The following is a 4,741-nucleotide window of genomic DNA, read 5'->3' on the forward strand; positions in this document are numbered from 1 at the left end:
CATGGGCTAGTTAGCTATGGGCCCATCAGGTGAAAAGGCCAAAATTTGCCTATACATATTTGAGTCCTCCCTCCTTGCCTAGAAGGAGCCAATCCAAACCCTACAAGTAGCTTCACACTTCCTGGATCCAAGCTCCTCGAGATCGAAGGATCAACTCATGCAAGGAGGGGAGCAAAGGAAGATCAAGAGGACGGTCAATTTAAGTTAAGCCTTACATCTTTATACAGAAAACACCCTAAACAATTGGTCTAATCCCTAGCCAACTTAGCTATGGGCCCATTAGGTGAAGGGGCAAATTTGCCTATACATTTTTGAATCCTTAGGATAAAGGGCCCAATTCAAACCCTAGTGGTAGCTCACGGCTAGCCTACCTACATGGGACATTGCATGGTACCTTTAATCATGTAATAACATATTACAAAAAAGGGGGCCAATTCAACTTGACCTTGCTAGTGTCTTGAGGTTAGTTCTTTGTTTCGCTTTGGATCCTCCAACTTTAGCCTTGCCCCCAATAGGTTCAATGCATGGGCCATTTCAAAGGGACTTGTTTTGATGTATATGTTCCTTCTACTCCTCAAGAACCAAGGCAATCCTTGCAAATGTAACATGAAACAACCTCAATGTCATTTGCATCAAACATACAACACCCTACCCGAGATCTCAACGATTCATAAGTAACAAGGCAACCCTCGACAATAGTAAGTTCGTCTAACGCAAGTAAGCACCTAAAATATAGCATGCTTTGTGATGTATATTGGCTGACATGGAGGCTAAAGAGTGCACAACTAGGATTCAATTCTAGCCCTCCATCTGGATCTATATGCATGTTTTCTTATGTATCACTTTTGCAGCCATTGTGGCAATACATGATCTCTAGCAACACTAAATCAATTTTGGTGGGAAACTTGTTTACTAATGCAGAGTGATGGTGTAAAGTTCATGAGTGCTTATATCCACAAGCAATGAAATTTAAATGGACCAAGCTACATGCCATAGTAGTAACCCCCTTATCCTATGGTTTGTTTGTAGGTTAAAGGACCCAATTGCTTATGGTGTCTTTGGTCCTACCAAAAAGGCAAAACATATGTTAACATATTTCAATGGTGATGTGTGTGAACATACTTGGGACCATTGGGACACTTTTTCCATCTTAAGGAAATTCGGAGGTAGCATCTTCTAGGCGATCAGCAAGCTTCTCTTGCAGAATGGGATCTGCAGTCTTAAGGAATAATTCAATCTTTTGACCTTCCATACTTTGTTGGTCTTCATCATCAAGTTGTCCAAATTTACTTTCAAACTTGTGGTATAAAGCGGTTGCAGCTAAACCTTTGTTGGGTTTCTCAACCCAATTAGTGAAACTTTTCTTCGTCACATTAGGCCAAAGTCTTCTAAGAAGAATTCTTCGCATAGGGCTTTTTTGAATGCAGCCCAATCCGCATCTTGCTGAAAAAGACCATGGATTCTTTCTTGAAGACTATGCTTGGCTAGTCTGGCGAAATAACGACTCCATGCATGTTGTGGTACACCAAAGAAGAGCATTTTTTCAATATACAAGCAAATAAAAAGAGAGACATTTTGATCATTAAATTGTTTTAATTCCCGCCCAACTTCCTCTAGGGCCTTGATAGCTGTGGAATCAATCTTCTCTTCATCTTGCCGTTGTTGTTGTTGTTGTTGTAACATTTGGATTTGTTGTTGCTAAGTCTGCTGCAGTATGCGCACCAATTGTTGTAGAGTATCTCGTGAAGAATCCCCCATCTTGGAGTTCTCTTACACTGACCTTCACATCGGGTTTACCAATGTCGCTACAAGTAGGGCTGAAGGTCACCACAGGGGTTTGGCAAGAGAAGAATGCATGGTGGTTCAAGAGCTTTTACTCCGAAGATGGTAGAGATAAGAGAAGGGTCGAAGGTTTCAAGCCAAGTTCTTGAAGATAAGAGATAGCAGGGTGTAGATTTAGGGAGAGGAGTAGACGGAAGAGAAGGGGTTCGAAGAAATTGAAGACATAGAGGAATACTCCCAAAAAGAAATAGAAAATGAAAATGAATACTAACAGAGATGAAGCCTGTCAATTTCTTTCAGCATTATGAGAAAACATAACTCTAATAGACAAAAACGTATACAAAATAATACATTCATCTATGTTGCTCAGATGGCCAATTTGATGCCTCCATTAGCTCCAAAAGGGGGGTTAAATATCAGGACACCTGGCCAAAATTCAACCAAATCACTCCTTCTTCATCTCCCACTTCGGAGTGTTGTTCACTGCCTAAAAACAGCGATCGCGCGTTGCATGATTTCGTCGATCTCTCTTTTTACATAAAATTCTCTCAAATTGGCTCAAAGCTACATGCTTTCTTTTACATGTCATCCTAATCTAGAAGTTGTCTATAGTTTTATGGATTTTTACAAGAGATAATATCTAGAATATAAAAAATTAGCAAACTTGTCCGAAAAAATCTAATATTTTGAACCATGGACACTAAAACTAATGCCTAAATTGGCATTGGCTCTCTAAATCTAAAAGGAAGCCACACTCTAGATTTTTTTACACGGTGTGCGTTTAGCAACACGACACCGGGGTTCCCCATGGTGAATTACTTGGTCGGGCTTGAGTTATTCTTTTAGCTCAATGGCTCCAAGAATTGATATTCGGTAGGGCCGTTTGGTGACGGGGGCAATGCCTAGAATGAGTTGGATTTCATGATCTACTTCCCTTGTTGGTGGAAGCTCTGTCAGGTCTTCTGGAAAAACATACATATAATCTTTTAGCCACGATGGTTGGTCCTTGGTTTCACTATCTTGCTCGGTCTTGTTGAGCTTAATTAGATAGATGGGTAACCCTTTCTTCAGTCCTTTTACAATTCGAGAAACTTTAGCCAACTGAACCTTAGGGTTTCCTACTTCTCCTTGAGTGGTCACTTATTCTCCCTTTGAGTTTGGAAACGTAATTTGACCCTTTCCGCAATGGATGTGGCCATTATTTGGAATTAACCAATCCATACCTAGCAGACATTCATAAGCCCCAAGGTTCATAATTTGGAAGCTCGTTTTGGAAGAATTGCCACCCAAGCTAAATTCGACCTTGCCAATTTGTTGTGTTGACAGAACTTCCTTGCCATTCACTACTCCACAAGCAAACCAAGTGTAGGAGTAGTGTTTATGGCTAGCCTTTTTGCAGATTTTGGTGATACAAAAGAGTGGGTACTTCCACACTCAATTAAATTTCGAAAGGGTTTACCTTGATAATTTAATGGTGTCTGAATTACTGAGAATTGGTGATTTTGACCCTTCTTACTGAGAGTGGCATGTACTCTCATTCTTTCCATATCAGATTCCATTGTAGGATCATTATCATTACTAACCTCTTTCAGGCTTATTCTAGCAACCTTGCACCTGGCATCTTGGTTTTGCCCATGAATCTGACCCTGGTGGATGTTTGGGCCAAGCTTCGGGCACTACCTCTTGAAATGTTCTGGTTCCTTGCAATAGAAGCACCTTGGAGCCTCATTCTCTTTCCTGTGGGTATAAAGTTTCCCACTGCATTTGACTTGGCTTTCTTTGTCTTGTTTGGTTGATACTACCCTTAGGCTCTTTTTGCATATCCTTGGAAGTTGCCCTTATTCTGACAAATTTTGCTCCAAATTTTTGCATTTCTTAGCCTTTGTTCCATCTCTTGAACTATTGGAGGTGCTCGAATCAATGCATCCTATAAATCTGATGGTCTCATTGACTCAAGGCACATATTTAGGGGCAAATTTAGACCATTACAAAATTTGGATACTTGCTATGAAACATCCATCGTAGGTGCATATTTTAGAAGTGTTACAAATTTGGAGTAGTAAGCTTGTAGACTTATACTTAACTACTTTAAGTTGAAGAATTCATTCATCTTCTGGGCTTGATATGTGGGTGGAAGGTATCTCCCATGCATAGTGTCCTTAATCTTGTTCCAAGTGATAGCACTTTTAAATGTTCTTTAGTCCTTGCACCATTGTTTCCACCAAATACAAGCATCTCTTGTGAGTTTTAGTTTGGCAATCATTGCTTGATTTGATGGCATAGTCCCTACACCAATGAAATAGTCTTCCATAGATTCTATCCATATTTCTGCTTCAGTTGGAATATCCCTCCCCTTACAACATCAAACTCCAGTGCCTTGTATTGCTTGAGAAGAAATCTATTCTCTTGAGCTTCTGTAATATTGAGATTCGGGGTGACACTCTGGGAAATTATGTAATTTTCATTATCAATTTTCTCTCTAATAATATTTTTAAAAAATAGATATTAACTTGCTTAATCTACCTCACTAATTTAGGAAGGGAATTATGTACTACTTAGTTTTTCTACCAATGATCAAGGTTTACACTTTAAAAGCGAGTTTTAATCTTAGTTAGAAATTATTTCGACTTACCTGTGAATCTCCAATAACTTAGCAGACCTCACCTGTTGGAGTTGTGGCATGTATATCCATATCTTGATATTTTTGTGGGAAGGTCTAGATATCCTTATGATGAGGGTTACTCCCTAAAATAGCAATTCCATTGATTGAGATGAACTTAGTTGGTTTTTTTCTTATGTGATAATTTCATGATCTAGTCGATCGTTAGTATGGAGAATGGGGTCTTGTTAAGGAAGGATAGTTCAACGAGCCTTTGAGTCCTCCATCCATTGGATTCACCTAAGGTTGATCTATGATATAGTCAAGGCAGTCAACTTTAATGAATCAATCCATCCCATA

Source organism: Lygodium microphyllum, chromosome 5 (assembly GCF_053477565.2).
Source record: "Lygodium microphyllum isolate KBCC chromosome 5, Lygodium_microphyllum_v1.1.10, whole genome shotgun sequence".
Lineage (NCBI taxonomy): Eukaryota > Viridiplantae > Streptophyta > Polypodiopsida > Schizaeales > Lygodiaceae > Lygodium > Lygodium microphyllum.